Source organism: Arvicanthis niloticus, chromosome 1 (assembly GCF_011762505.2).
Source record: "Arvicanthis niloticus isolate mArvNil1 chromosome 1, mArvNil1.pat.X, whole genome shotgun sequence".
In the NCBI taxonomy this organism is placed as follows: domain Eukaryota; kingdom Metazoa; phylum Chordata; class Mammalia; order Rodentia; family Muridae; genus Arvicanthis; species Arvicanthis niloticus.
Genome location: NC_047658.1, coordinates 120,700,801 through 120,717,656, shown reverse-complemented (window position 1 = coordinate 120,717,656; position 16,856 = coordinate 120,700,801). Strand labels below are relative to the sequence as shown.

The 16,856-nt window shown below is 40.3% G+C and overlaps 1 pseudogene; it reads left to right on the top strand.

Moving 5' to 3' along the window:
• The first annotated feature begins 14,760 nt into the window (after positions 1 to 14,760).
• On the top strand, positions 14,761 to 16,488 carry LOC117723683 (serine protease FAM111A pseudogene; annotated as a pseudogene).
• The last annotated feature ends 368 nt before the right edge of the window (positions 16,489 to 16,856 follow it).

The window sequence follows — 16,856 nt, the reverse complement described above, 5'->3', positions numbered from 1 at the left end:
ACTCCAGTTGCTGTATTTATAAGCTATAAGCCTAGATTGGGCAGTTCTATCACCACATCAACCTATCCCCCAGCTATGATACCCTTGCTACTTGCAGTTTCTCTCAGTCAAGTGGTTCTGCTCCATCTTTTCTTCCTCCCCCTCTCCTCCTCCCTCTCTTCCTCTTTTCTTCTCTCTTAAACCTCCTGTTCCACCTTTTCCTCCCCTGCCCAATCACAGGCTCTAGCCTTTATTTGATGAGTAAAAATGATCAAAAGATGCACACAATATCACCTGCTGCCAAATCTGACCTGAGTTCAATCCATGAGACAGACCCACATAGTAGGAAAGAGCCAATTCCTTAAAGCTGTGACACGTCATGCTCACACATACATACAATACACATAAATGAATAATAAATAAACGTAATACACTTCTAAAGATTAAGGGACCCATCTTTCCCCATCTTTCGTAAAGATTTACAGCTTCTTCCTGACTCCTTCAAGTACTAAAGCTGGTCGGCTCAGGAATGTTGCCCCCTAGAAAGGCCCTGAGTCTTTCAGCCTTCCTCATCCACTTCCTACTTGCCCGGCAGAGGGCACTGCAGTCCTGACACAACATTCTGGGTTCTGTTGCCTGCTAGTCCAGATGGCGATGGTGGGAAATTTCTGGACTAGCACACCTCTCTGAAGCTAAGTGGGAACTCTCCACTGCGTCTGACTCCTCCGATAGTCCAAACACCTCATTTGACCGCTCTAAGAGGAGATTCCTGTAGAGGTCCACATCCACTTAATGGGTGGCCTGGTTGCTTTGACCAAATGTCCACCAAGAACGAAGGCAGAAGCACTCCCTTAGGTCCTCGCCTGCCCTCTGAGATCACCGTAGGTGGACTGATCTATATCTGCTTATGGTCAGTAAAAAGACCAATCTGGAATCTCTCTGCCCCATGAACAAAAATACCAGTAACAGTCACATTCTGTTTCCTCAAAAAGGCAGGAATTCCAGCTGCTGGAAGGAAGGTCTCACAGTGAAGAACAGTGAGTAAAAAGAAAAAGACCTTTTTTTATTATTATTATTAATTTCTGGGTATTCGATTTGATTCCATTGATCAACCTGTCTATTGCTATATACAATTACCATTTTTTTTTTTATTACTATAGCCCACAGCACAGCTTGAAATCAGGGACAGTGACACCTCTGGATGTTCTTTATTGTACAGGATTTAGTTATTCTGAGGCTTTTTTTTCCACATTAGGTTGAGTATTGTTCTTTTACATTTTGTCCTAATACATGTTGTTCTAATACATTCTGTTAAGCCATCCCTGGGAAACTTGCTCTTTTGGGAGGTGGTGATGGTGGAGGAGGAGAACTGGAAATGGGAGAGAAGAAAGGTGGAAAGAAGGATTGGGAGGAATGGATGGAGGGGAAACTGCTGTCAGTTGGGATGTAATATATGATAGAAGAATAAAAAAGAGTAAAAAAAAATTATTTTCTTTGCACCAGAATGTTGTGTGCAGCAAATATTTACAAATACATTTCTTTACTCTGTTTCTTTTTAGAATAAAAATACACAGTATAAGTGATAAATACTAATTTCTTTCTCAGGCATGCCTAGCAGGTAGTGTGGAAGCCATAGCTGGCTACTATTACATTGACCTGACTCTTTAGTCCGTTGTTTCTATATTAGTATACACAAATTTACTAAACCAAAATGATCTGCCTAGGACTAGGAAGTAGCAGTACTTACCCACTTTTATTTACTATAGTTCAAGGAGTGTTCTTGTGGTTAAGTATTGGTATTGACAGCGCACTAGCAGTAATGTTCACCAACCAACTTACTGCATATGGCCATTGTCTGAAGACTTTACCTGCATTACATATTATTTTAATCTTCATAACAGTCAAGGATGATTTTGCCACTCTTAGGGTGAGCAATATGCAGAAAATCGCTCATGTGCCCAGGGTCATGAAGCTGGTGAGTGGCTATCTGAACTGACCCAGACTTTCAGCATTTACTCTGCTGTGCAAGTTTTCATGTAACATTCTTATTTTATTTACAGTTGTTGTTGCTTCTCACTAACTGGATTCTGGGTCCGGAGAGGCTAGGAGATTTCCATGATAGCTCATTAGCAGTACTTCTCTAGGTCTCTGGTTCTACAACAGAGGGATTAAGATCATGGATACAGTCTTTAGATGGCCTCCTTAATAACTCTGCATCACTAAGGTCTGTCAGATGATCCTGGGCCAGAAGGCTGAAGATCAGATGTCCCAGCATTTTGTAATATAGGGATTGTCCAGGTGTTCATCTGTATCTATAAATTGGCTAAGTTTTAGAAGCCATGCTTTGTGCTTCCCATAATTTTAGTTAACTCAGTCATTCTGGATTTCTGATAGGTTGAAGACTTATAGTCTCATAGCCAGTCCCTGCCATTTACTTTGAGAGAAAAGGTTTGAGAGGATGGTCTTTAGCTGACATTCATTCTAAAGCCAAGAAAAAAACCCAGGTTCAGAATTAAGTCTTTTAGTTAGTAGAGACGACAGAGGTTCTGTTTAGTCAACAAAATGATGGACTGGGTATTATGTCTATCTTGTATCTTACTGACACAAATTGATATAGTTATGCTCTAATTGTATTCTAAGAGAAAAGTTTTAACAGGAAGGGTGATATGTATGAGGAGCTAAGGTGGGAGGAGTAAGGAGAGGAGGAGAAGGAGAGGAGGAGCTAGGTGACAAGAGTTGGGGGACATGGAGGTAGATGTTTGCGTGTCCCCACCAGTTAAAGATAGTTAATATATCTAGGTTGAGTATTGGGTTACACTTCTGATTGATATTGAGCATTACCAAACTTATAAAACCTTTGGTTAACATTAAAAAACAGTATAAAAGCAAAAGTGGGGATGGGACAGGGGTTTTCTAGGGAGGAGAAATGCGGAAAGGGGATGGCATCTGAAATGTAAATAAAATATCCAATAAAGATTTTCACATAAAGAAAATGGAGCAGATGCTGAAGGAAAGGGCACCCAGTGACCAGCTCAACTTGGGATCCATCCCATGCATGTACCCCAAGTCCTGACACTATTACTAAAGCCATGTTGTGTGTGCAGACAAGAGCCTGACATGGCTGCCCTCCAAAGGGCTCTACCAGCAAGTGATTAAGACAAATGCAGATGCTTATACCCAATCATTGAATTGAGGCCAGGCACCAATATGGAAGAGTTAGGGAAAGGACTGAGGGAGCTGAAGGGGATGGCAACCCCATAGGAAGAATAACAGTGTCAACTAACCTGGACCCCTCAGAGCCGCCAGAGACTGAGCCAAAACCCAAGGAGCATGCATGGGCTGGTTCATTGTCCTGGGCACATATGTAGAAGACTGTCTTGTATGGCTTCAATAGGAGAGGATGTGCTTAGTCCTGTGGAAACTTGATGCCCCAGGGAAGAGGGATGCTGGTAGGGATGAGATGGGGTGGGTGGGAAGTACCCTCTCAGAGACTGGGGCGATGAGATGAAAGGCTCAGGGAGAGGGAACCAAGAAAGGGGACAGCTTTTGGAATGTAAATAAATAAAATAATTTAATTTTTAAAATGCCAAAGGATGTAACAAACACCAAGGTCCAAAGATCACTTTCACCTGAGAAAATTTGGCAAGATCAGATTCCTTCCCAAAATATAAAAATCATAGTCACCTTTGGTGTGGACCATAGGAAACATAAAAACATGAAATATGTGCTCATTCGTGGGGAGACTAGTAGCTTGTATGCAGCACTCAACACTCTCAGTGCTGTCACAGACGAGATAGAAAGTCAACAGGGTAAAGAAATGCTGGTGTGTGGCAAAGAAGGAATTGAAGGGTACTTAAACCTTGGCATGCCCTTCTGTTGTTTTCTAGATGGCAGCTACATGGTCATTACATTTTGTCAATGTAAAAGTAAGACAGAGGAAAAGAAATGATTGTTTGAACCACAGGACCAAGCATCTATCAATTGTGTCCAATTTTACATTCATGCAGTTTGGAAGAAAAAGAAAAGGATACTGAAATATAGAAAAATTCACAAAGAGGAGACCAAACTATGTGAGTATGGCTTCAAGGGAGAGATCATCAGGGGCACTCTGAGGAAGAATGGCACGTGTTGTTCTTTCATAGAGAGTGAGCACTGGAAACACATTTAAAAAACAAGACACCATCTTAGAAAACACTTAGCAATATCAGGCTCCTGTCAGAAAGCCCTTCCCCAGAGCTCTCGGAGATTAAACCACCACCAAGAGTACATATGAAAGGGACCCAGGGCTCCAGCTGCACATATAACAGAGTTCTGTGATATTGAACAAAAGACTTACCTATAAGGAGGACTGATAATACCTTCTGTTGGGACTGAATAAATTATGCAAGTCCATTCATATGAAAAGTACTTAAAATGTGCCATAGAATAGCCCATACAAACCCTATTCACTAATGGATTATGTGTTCTTAAAAATGTTTTTTATTGAGTCCAAGAGAATACTATAACTGATGTCATGCCCCAGGCACTGGCTAGATGCTGAGAAATTGAAGACAAGCATTTCTCCTATGCTCAAATGGTGTTTATTTTTGTAGTGGTATTCGGCACTGTTAAAACTTAGGATATTTTACTTAAATTGGCCATTTGCTTTAAAGGTACCAAGAAAATACTCTTCAAACAAAAAACCCCCATTAGTAACCTAATTATCATGTTGGATTCCTAATCATTATTTGGGATAAGCTTTCTTGATTTCTTTTTTACATTTGTTTCAGACTTCTTTTGTTTCCAAGGCTTCCCTAACTGTTTTCCTACCTGTATCCATGCAAGTTTATCATCCCTCACCGCTGCCTCAAAGGAGGTCGAGATTATTGGATCAAGTTAAACAGGATGTACTTTTCAATTCTTCAACTGCAAGGACCTTTACTAATGTTCACATTTGAATTCTCTCTGTGTTCCAAGCTGTGAGCTTGGCTACATCAAGTCCTTAGACAGAGAGTTTCACATAAAGCTAAATCTAGATAGGACATGCTTTCCACAGCAGCTGTGGAAGTTACCAATCAGAGATAGTTTCTGATAAGAATTTGGTACTATGCAAACATATAAAACCTCAGGGCTCTTGAGCTTCCTGCTACTTGGAGTCTTCTCCAGGCCTGTGGAGTGTATTCCCTGCTTTTACTTTCATTATTAAAATAATATAGCACTTAGACTTTTACTACTTCTGCTCCCGTGTCTTGTTCGGTTCAGTGCTTGAGACATGAAACATCCCTGGACATTCTACCACAGGACACAGAGAGACAACTCCTTGGTACCATGGGTGGCACTGTTTAGAGGTTCTGAAATGGTGCCTTTAAGAGGTCAGAGCTTGGGAGAATTCCTTAGGCCTTTACAGGTGTTCCCTCCTGGTGGCTTGTGGGAGTCTGAGCTGTGATTTAATGATTTGGCTCCATCATGCAGTGTTGTATTTAGGGGCTGCACCCCAACAATTAACAGAAGTGCTGAATCATGCAGCTCTTAAATACTTAAATACATAAATACCTTTAAAATTCCTTTTTGAGAATTTCATATATGAGCATTGTATTTACATAATTTTTTTCTTTCTCTCCTTCCTCCCACTCTTCCCAACCCCCAATACTTTTCAAATATATCTTATTTAATTATTGTTCATATATGTATGTATATATGTATACATGTATAAGTATGTATGTATATATAAATACTGATAAATAAAGTGTTTGGGGAAAAGTATTAAATATAAAAAAAATACCTTTAAAACTATGAACAAAAATAAGCATTTTGTCCATATAAGGAATTATCCTAAATGTTTCATTACAGTGATAACAATCTGACTTTCATAAGCCCTAAGTAAGGGAGGCAGTTGCTTCCTGAGTATTGTACTTGATTCATCAGTGAACTTTGGACTGTTCTAGTCTGACTTCAGGAGAACCATTCCCAGCTTTCTATGAGCCTCAGGAATAGTCTCCTCTCACTTTTCTGGGGGATTCTTTCCTGCTTTATCACAGTTATCAGTTAGTTAACATTCCAAGAACTATCCACTGAAGACCTTCCAGGCTCTGCTGGTAGGAGTAGCTCTCTCTGCTTCACTACCCTCCATCTGCACCTTGGGTCCCCAATGCAGGCGCAGTGCAGGCTCTGCCTCTTTACTTTTCTCAGATGTACATGGAAACTCTGTGCAGTGAGCTAGACAGCAATTGAAATGTACTCATGTCTTTTCTCGCTTGGGGATCAGAGGCAACTGTTTTGTGCTCTTGGTTGTCTAGAGTTCGGCCATTGTTGTTTCCTGGATCTTGCTTCTCTTTTTAACTATTTGTGATGTGAGAGAAAAAGATTTTCTTATATCCATTTTGGCCATAGAAATTAATTCTATTTTAGTAATGTTCCTGAAAGTTTCTATAATTCCTTTTGGACTATACTATAACCTCATTTTTGGTCAAGAGCATGGAATCTGAGCCTATCTCTGGTTCTGCAAGGAAACAGGACATCCTAAAATCTATAAAGAATTATAAAATTATAAAGATTATATAAGTACTAAAGATTCGCCTCATCCAATTGACCTGTAAATCACCTCAAAATAAAATGTTCCTCATGAAGTTGTAACTTCAGAGCCACAATACAAGACATGTCATAAAGATGGAAAGAATATCTAACCCTTTAAGGAAATATGTACCTATAGACCCTAGAAAGCCGCCCCCGGATGCACTTGTTTACTGCTAAGCCTACCCACTTTTCTGAGTTCTGACACAGAACACTCCCCAACCCTCCCCTTTTTCAGACACAAAGCCACATCCTGCAGGCCAGCTTGCTCTGGCACTCTCAGCACGATTTTCCCTAAGGGCCCACAAGCAAATGCAGCTGCTCTTAGACTTTTATTGCTGATCCAGGCTACTTTCTTGGCCTTTCACTCAGAAAACACAACTTCCTCTCTTCCCCATGATCATTCTCTGACTGGCAGCCGCTCACTCTTAAGTTCACTTCCTTTGCTTGGAAAGAAAGAAAGAAAGAGAGAGAGAGAGAGAGAGAGAGAGAGAGAGAGAGAGAGAGAGAGAGAGAGAGAACATGCACACTAAATGAAGCAGAAAGGATTTACATCTCAACTTTATTTTTGTTTTCAGCTTTTTATGGTTTTTTAGACAAAATTTCTCTATATAAGAATTACTTAATAGATAAATTGTTACATAAAAGGGGAAACAGAAGGATTTCAATAGTAGTTCAAAAAGGTGTTTCTTTCTATTAGCTCATTAGAAGTTCAAAGCAGCACCTGAGGTTTCATGCTTGAACCTGACCTAGAATGAATGTTTTTCCTTGCTCATAAACCTGCCCAAAACTTATCAGCTAGCCTGTGCTGACCTCTTTGGCTATTTAACAGTGGTGGAGGCCACTGGTTTTAGCTTTCCCAAGATTTTACATGCTTCTCCTTCCAAAGCCTGGCTGAAAAGCCCCTTCTCTTTCCCTGGGTCTCCTTTTCCTCCTAGGAACCGGAAGTCCCAGCTGTCTCTTCTTCCACAACAATTGGATCCCAGCATCCTTTATTGACCAAATCAAGAACCAATTGAGGAACCAGACTAGAATCAGCACCTCCCCCTATACAAGCTTATTCCTTTTCTTAGTGTAATTTATGAAAGCTCATTGTATTCTTTATTATGCAGCCTTTATTTACTATTCTATGAAGGGAGAGTATATTTTATTCTTGATTCTACTTTATTACATCTTTCTGGCAAAACAACTAAAACCATCTCCTTAAACTTTCTCCCTAAAATTATTTGAATCAAACTATGAATTCTATAAAGTCTTTAATTTATCTAAACAGCATTAATTCACAAAAGTTCATCTTCATGTTCATCTGCATGAAATTTGCCCAATAGGTGGTCTAACACCCAGGAATTAATCACAGCAGGCTACATGCAGTGAGGGTCTCCTGATGTCCATTCACATCAAGCCAGATAAATGAGGAGTATGGCAATGACAAACAAGTGAAAGCACATCAGTAGCAAGAAGCAATCCTGGGACAAAGTCTCTGGGGGGCTGCACCTCACCAGAGCTCACCCATCACACCCAAGCATGATGATGGGCATCTCCAGGGAGCTCACTTGCCAGATGTAGTTCTGCCTGCTTGACATCTGCCAGACACTGAGAGCATACCATTTTTGATATATTAATGAAAGTTGTATTTTTCTGTGATGTTCTACCAGAGCTCAGTACTGTTCCTGTAGTGGGAATTCTTTTATTTTTCTTCTTTAAACAGTCCCAACTAAAATGTCATAGTTGGCCACATGAACAACATACTTTTCTTCTTCCTCTTTGGGTGTAGTTTTCCCAACCTTTTGAAACTTGAGTGGTAGTCTGTCCCTAGAAGGCTGCTGCAATAGCTACTTCTTGTGAATAGGAAGGTGTGACCTCGGAATATACTCTAAGAAATTCATTAAGATCTGATTCTAATTGGTCTTAGCAGAGTCTGGCAAGCAGAGTTTGTGTTTTCAAAAGGCAATTGTTTAATAGTAATGTGTGCAGCTTCATCTTGAGAAACCATTTTATTTATGGTTTCCATTAGTTGGGATAAGAAAGCTTCAAAAGGTTCATCAGCCTTTTGTCTAAATTTAGTTAATCCTATTGTCTTAGCATTTACAGTGATAGCTGAGCACTGAGTAAGAACCTCTTTAGTAAGCTTCTTCAGTCTCTTTGTCATCAAAAATAACTGGAAAACAGTCAAGCTATTCTCCTAACTGATGGGCATGTTCAAGAGTCCCCCCTCCAGGATCCCAGTAAAGGGACTGAGATTTCGCCCTTTCTAGACATGCTAGAATGTGGTTGAGCCTTAGATATTGAAGGAGGCCAATCAGGATTATGCCTCTTCCTCTAAATCTGTCTCTTCTTTAGGAGAGAGTGGATCATCCTTGTCTTTATCACTCTCAATCTTAAAAGCCTTATGAGAAGCAGGGAATATATTGGGGAATATATTTTTAAGCTATGATCTAATGATGGAGTGTTTTCTCCATCATCTTGCCCTGCTGAAGGGCAGAACAAACTATCTTTCTCTTGAGGCACACCAGTATTTAAAGCTTGCCTCAAAATGCTCCAAATAGAGAAAGCCTCAACAGGCATATTTTCAGGTCTATTATTCTGATACCAAACTTTTCTAGTCTGTCTCAAGTTTCTATTCCAAAGTCCCATGGTCCAGGAACCAAAGACTACATTGCTGTGCAAATTTTAAGAAAGCAGTCAATTGGTAAGTGCTAACTTTTATTCCCCTTTTCTTTAAAGTATGTTGTATTATATCTATAAAGAATCTTTTTTTATTTAGATTTTTTATGGCTCATGACTTATTTATAGTTCTTGCCTCTTCACCCTTCTGTATCTTGTCTATTTCTTACCCAGGAGTTTGCAAAGCCATTCTATTCTTACCATAAGTAGACTTACCTCTGGGTCTCTGGGCATCAGATGTCAGGGGGTGCTTCCCCAGCAGAGGGGGTTGTTGCTAGCAGGGCAGCTGGCAGAGGAGATAAGGAGTCCTCAAGGGGAGGAACGAGTGAGTCAGAGATGGTGTTCAGGAGGATCTTGAAGTTCTGACAGACTAGCAACCAAGTGCTTCTTTATTTATAAAGGTTTCACAGAACCAAGAGAGACTAATGATAATCCAAGAAGTAGAGATAATGTATTTGATTTTTCATTACTTGTCCAGGGTTACAATTAGAAAATATAAGCAGAACATATTTTATTTTTATTATTAGCCATATAACTCCAATTTTAAGAATCTAAAGTACATTTCCTCTAAAGCAAACACATCTATTAGATGACTGCTTTTAGGCTGGCAGCATTTGCTGTTTGAAATCACACAGAAAATATCTGAACCAGTCTTTTTTTTTAAAACATAGTAAATACTAATAGCTTCTTTTAGTATATGTTTCATCATCTACACTATAAAGTAGAAAAAGTTTCTTTAGTCTATTTTTTTTTTACTGACTTCTATTCCTCCAGTGATATACCCTGCATGACCCTATGTCTTTAAAGTACATCCAGAGAACAGGCGTATTTTAAAGGGAGACATTGAATCTCTGACCTTTTCTCCTGGCTAGTCAGTTTGTCGACTGTCTCTGTTGACCCTTTTCCAATTATATTGTTTGAGTCAGCCGGGGGGAATATACCCCAAAAAGATCCCTGGACTAATGCCCTTATCTAGCTATGTGTTTATCTGTTCTTAATTATCTTCAGGGCATAAAGAAAACTTCTAAAGAGTGGCCAGATAAAGTTAATTTTAGAATTTTTCTAAAAAGACTCAGACATACTTTTCTCAGAAAAAGACTTAAAATGAATCACAATACAGACAGCACCCAAGAATGCAACAGGCAGAGACCAAAACCCAAAAGTTAGAGACAGACCAATAGCAATACACTCAACTTTGCTGGAACTATGTCAAGCAGCTGTGCCGGCTTTATGACTCTTGCCATTTCCAGTGAATATACCTTTGCCTGTTTGCAAAGAGAAAGAGGACAGTGCTAACTGTGCAATACATATTTGGTGTTTCACAATACTCTCCTCTGTCTTTTCTATCAGAAAACATTCTGTTTTATGGCTGAGGTAGGACTAATATTATTCATCTCACAAAGTTGCAAGAGCTGTGTGAAGTAGTTGGGGAGAAGGCTTTAGAACATGACCCAGCACAACACAGGTCCACCCATCTATTCTGTGAATGTATTTTATGAATGTGGCAGAGGGATCTGCCTTATGACCAGCATTGTTCAAATGGTGAGGTAATGTGTGTGTGTGTGTGTATAGAGAGAGAGAGAGAGAGAGAGAGAGAGAGAGAGAACCCAAAGAAAGCAAAGATGGCCACAGCTGCTGGCATCTACCACAGATCTCTGAGGGGAGATCATGGAGACTCTGAAAGGTGATGCCCCAACAGAAAACCGCTGCAGCTGCTTGCCCCTCTGGGAGACAGAGTGTGGAACAGTGGTGCTGCCAGCAGCTTTCAAGCACAAATGTTGAAGCCTGTGAGCCTCATGGCAGCCAGGAGCTCCCATGTAACCTGCCCCTGGATGCCCCACCTGGCTCTAAGATCTTCCTGGTTCTGGGCAACACCAGGATATCCAAGACAGGTCACAGCAATAGTGAAGTATTTATGGTGCTTCAGAAATCAGAAACCCTGAATCAGACCAATGACTTCTTCCAATGAATATTTACATGTAAAGCTGTTTGGGAAAAAAAATAATAATATTATGTGACATAGTTTCCAGTACAACTATGACAAACAAATATGCGACAGAGAGGTGGGAAAGAAGGAGGACTGGAGTGGGGAGTGAGGGTGGATGGAGGCAGATGTAGAGATGAGATGGCAGTGACGGGTATGAGAGAAGGCTGTGGTAGTGGGGGAACATGGCATTGCTGAGTCGGGCAGAGAGGGTGGTGTGCAGCATGGAATTTGCACAGACACAGCCCCTGAATGCCAGCTGCACAATCTCCATGGCTCTGAGGAAATATAAGATGTCTGAGATAAAGAACTGTTCTTTTTCTGGATTGGATCTCCTCAAATGACCTCTACCATCCATATTGCCCCTGAAGGCCATGTTGGTATCTGTGGCTGACTGCTACAGGCCGTGTTGAAACCTGAGGTTCACGTGGTCGTTCGTGGTCCTTGCATCCACTAGAGATTATGTGCAGGTCCACGGTCTGTGCTGCCCATAGAGGCTGTGTGTGTGTGTGTGTGTGTGTGTGTGTGTGTGTGTGTGTCCATGGTCTGTGCTCCTGCAGAAGGCCATGTTGATGTCTGTCAGTGTTACCACTCCAGGCCATGTGGATATCAGTGGTTTGTGCTGCCGCCTGAAGCCATGTAGATGTTCATCTGCTGAGTTGCCACCAGGGACCATATTGTTGTCTGTGGTCTATGTTGTCCCAGGGGCCATGCTGATGTTCTTGGCCTGTGCTGCCACCATAGGCATCATAATGGTGTCCATGGCTCATGCCACAGCAGAGGATTATGTTGATGTGCCTGATCTTTACTGCCACCAGAGGTCATACTGAGGTCTGTGGCATATGCTGCCTCTGGAGACCATGTGGATCAGACCATGGTTAGTACTGTCACCAGAAACTCATGTTCATGATCCCTGCTCCCAGGTAAAGAACAAGGAAGCTACTTTTACAGTGGTATTGATGAGTGCAGACTCACAGTTGAGAGAGACATAGAAGGTTTCTGTGAAAATCTCTACTTTCACATTGCCCCAAAAGTAACAGCATAGACAAGTACTCTTAAAAATTATAATTAGGATGCTGAAGTGTAGTTGTTCTCAACTTCTGGAGGGGTTGCCCGTGGGCTACTTATTCCTCTGCAAATTCTCCACTGCCCCACTACCTCCACCTTAAAGGAAAACTGGGACTTAACATCAAGGTAAGTATAGCACTTTGAATTCCTGGACTGCAAGCTCCTAGGTGGAAAGGTTCTGTCTGTATTTGAATTCCATCTCTGCTTTGGATTCTCGGCTTGGGCCTGTCATGTCTCTTGTCAGTGGTATGCTTTCCAACAAACAAAATCCAGCTGCCGTGAAAAAAAAGATTGCTTTTCATGGCAGTTATGGGGCTAACAATTAGAGGTCATTTCTGTTAAATTTTTAGGATAGTACTTGATATATAATGCTCCCTTTCTGTTGTTGGGGTGATTGTGTTTGGTGGATAAACTAGCTGCTTGTTAATTTAGCATACTGGGGCAAACACAGCCAGAGCTGAATTGGGATCTGGGACACCAATTAATCATTTCCTCCTCACAGTATATGATAGCTGAATAGATTCGGCCACAAATTGAATCATTTTGAAATTAGTGTTTCAGGTGAACCATCTAATTCATCTTTAAGCTACTATGAGCTGTGAGGCAAGTAGGTCATGGAGGACCTTTGTGATATAAAGACAAATGTGTAAACCCTGTACCATTTTTCTCAGTTATGTCTCTATATCCTGCTATGAAATATACACATAACAGACTTGGCCATCCTTGGTCGAAATTGCATAGTTCTTCCTGCCAGGAAGCCGCTTCCTTGTATATTATGAAATCATTCCCATTTGCATGATTCTTCCTATTTGAGTGGATGGGATTGTGGAAGGGTTTGTATTTCAAGTTTAAGTCACACTAAAGTAGCCTTTTATTGACGGTAAACTATTGTAATTTTATCTAAAACAATCACAATAGTGATAATAAAAACGTCAGATGCAATCTAGCAAGAGAAACTGGAAAACGAAACCAATACTTTTTAATAGCAAGAAAAAAATCCTGAGGTTAGATGATCTATTCAATCAGAACAACTATATTCTTCTAGTACTTACGTTTATAAAATTATATTTTTATATATTGATTCTTACTATGTGGCCTTGTTAGGCAGGTAAGGAAGACTGTTTTTTTGTTTGTTTTGGAGAGAGAAGAGAGAAAGGAATTCCTGGAGAACTGAAGACTTGGGTAAGTTTGATGAAATTAAAGCTCTTTCTACCCTCCAGGCTCAGTTATAGAAATGACCCTTTTCTGAAACCACAAAGGACGGTCCTTGAACACATCAGGAAGGTTGAATGTTAACAGGCATTTGAGAATGCCAGTTCAAAGCCTCTGACTTGTTTCTTCCTATCCAACTTCCATAAAACTAGAAAACCTGAATAGCAAAAAAAAAAAAAAAAAAAAAAAAAAAAAAAACCAAAAAAAACAAAAAAAAAAAAAAAAAAAAAAAACCCTATGCCAAGCCTAGATCTGTCTTTGTATTACTCTAGCACTCTAAGTAGGAGGAGATTTTTATCTTCCTGCTGAATAAGGGCTTCATGTTGCAGGAAACAACAATAACCACAACACCTCTACACACACACACACACACACACACACACACACACAGACAGAGAGACAGAGACAGAGACAGAGAGACAGAGAAAGAGAGAGACAGAGACAGAGAAAGAGAGAGACAGAGACAGATCTAAATTGTTCCAACTGTCTTTAAATAGTTGAAAATTATTTACAGCACTCCACACGGCATGGCAAGGTTGCTGCTGGTGAAAGCATTTGGACTGCAGACATGCTTTACAGGACTTTCCAAGCATGGCCAGAGTAAAAGTATATTATCTTACATTATTCTTAATCTCTACATCTGAAAATATTAGAGTTATTTCAAATGGTAACAGGTTTAATCTTTACCATTGTCTGTCATTGCTATCTTTATTCCCACTGTGTAACATTGCTGGAATATGAACCCATGACTGTTGGCATCATTTTCATAATGACATGAAAAATAAACAGTTAAAAGAAGACATGAAACTGAGGTAGATCAGGGTCCTAGAAAAGTTGAAAATAATAAGCAAGAATTAAAATACTCCATCAGGAAGTTGGTAGATTTTAAACTATCTGGATAACCCCTCCATTTTTTCTCTTTTTTGTTGGGAAATGACCATACACAACATGAGCTTTTCTAACTGGTTTGATAGGAAGCTGAGCTTACATTTTTGGATCCCAAGTTAAACTCTGATTAATTATATGCACTGATCTTTTGAGGTTGGTACTGAGTTTTCCACAGGAATTTTGTGAATTTCTCATTAAAAAATAGAAACATTGGACTATATATCATTTTTTAGGTCCCCAAAGAAAAGCAGAGTGATTGCAATATTTATCAAATTAAGATGAAATCTAGAAAAAGAACAAGTGAGGTAACAAACCTGCAGGACCAATGAACATATTCACTCAAGAGATGCCGGCAAGATCAGACATATAAGACAATTATCATCACCTTAGGTGGAAATCACTGAAAAACTGGAAAAATGAAATATATGCTCACACATAAGAATACAAATAGCGTGTATGCAGCACTCAACACTCTCAGTGCTATCAAAGATGAGATAGAAAGTCAACAGGGCAAAGAAATGCTGGTGTGTGGCAAAGAAGGAATTGAAGGGTATGTAAACCCTGGCATGCCCCTCTGCTATTTTCCAGAAAACAGCCATGTGGTCATTACATTTTCTAAAACAGAAAAAGAACAGAGAGAAGATGAGCCAGTGTATGGTTGGCAGGACCATGTGTGTATTGACTACGTGAAATTTTATATTCATGCAGTTGGGAAGAGGAATGAAAGAATTCTCAAGTTTAGAGAACTTCACCAAGAGGGGAACAAACTCTGTGTGTATGGCTTCAAGGGAGACACCATTAAAGAAACTCTGAGGAAGGATGGCAGATTTTACTCCTTTGTAGAGAGTGACCATTGAAAGCTCATTAAAGACTTGGACTCCATCATAGAAAACACCCAGCCAATTGATGAATTAGAGGGCGAGCTCTTTCAGGTGGAGCTTGAGAGAATAAAATGTCCTCAGGCAGCAGACTCCACTGATTGAGAGAAGCCATCTTGCCGGGCGGTGGTGGCGCACGCCTTTAATCCCAGCACTTGGGAGGCAGAGGCAGGCGGATTTCTGAGTTCGAGGCCAGCCTGGTCTACAGAGTGAGTTCCAGGACATCCAGGACTACACAGAGAAACCCTGTCTCAAAAAAAAAAAAAAAAAAAAAAAAAAAAAAAAAAAAAAAAAAAAAAAGGGAGGGAGGGAGGGAGGGAGGGAGAGAGAGAGAGAAGCCATCTTATAGGAAGCTGAAGGAATACATTGTAGATGAGTACCCCATATCGAGGAGAGAGTGTGAAAAACTCAGCGTACATCAAGGAAGAAAGTAAAGGAACTTCCTCATTTGAAATACATTAAGAAAACTTCAGGAAACTGACCAAAAACTCCACCCCAACTAAAGTGCTCAAACTTCTTTCACAGTCCAGTGACTCGGTTGAGCTCATTGTTTGGAACAACAAGGGAAATGAAGGTTGTGCTACCTGCTTTGTTTTAACAGGGCTGTACATTTTCACTTGCTGGCATGTGATCAATGACATCATGGGTGAAAGGATAGAGCAAAGTAAGTGGGCAGATAAAACTAGTCAATGTGTGAAAGTCACGTTTGATTATGAAGAGTTCCTGACAAAAGAAGACAACTCCTTTTTCGTTGAACCCTGGTTTGAGATGTCTGATTACATCATTGACTATGCTGTCCTGAAACTGAAGAAAAATGGGCAAGAACCTTCAGAGTTGTATAATGGAATGGCTCCTGTACCATCCAGTGGGTTGATATACATCATTGGTCATCCTGATGTCAAACAGCTTAGTGATGGCTGTGTTGTGATTTCTCAAGATGAGCACATTCAGGAAAGAGAGGTAGTAGAGGGCAGTAATACTATGCAATATATCTGTATGTACACCCAAAGGAGTTTCCAAGAAACAGGTCATGAACCTGGTGTGGTTACCTGTGACAACACTTTTTACTGTGGGTCTTCTGGATCCCCTATATTTGATTCTAACGGGCCACTGGTAGCCATGCACACTGCTGTCTTCATTTGTGAGTATGAAAGTGGCGTTTCCAGTATCTCAGCATTTGGCTCTTCTATAAAATGCATCCTAAGTGATATTAAACAAAAGATAAAACCTGGTGTGATGAGGAATGTGTACATCGGCAGGATGTAGAAATGAGTAGTCAAGATTGTTGGGGAGTGGAGAGAATCTAATCTATTTTCTTTTACCTTTTTAAAAAAATTTTATTGGATATTTTATTTACATTTCAGATGTAATCCCCTTTCCCCATTCCTCCCCCACCCAGAAACCCCCATCCCATCCCCCCTCCTTCTGTTTCTATGAGGATATGACCCCACCCACCCTCCCACCTCCCCACTCACAATTTCCTCCCACACTGGGGTGTCCACCCTTCACTGGCCCAAGGACTTCCTCACCCACTTATGCCTGACCATTTTTTCTTAAAAAAAGAAAATAACATTCTTATTCTATAAAAGTCTCACACATTTATACAATCTATATTGAACATACTCATCTACTGC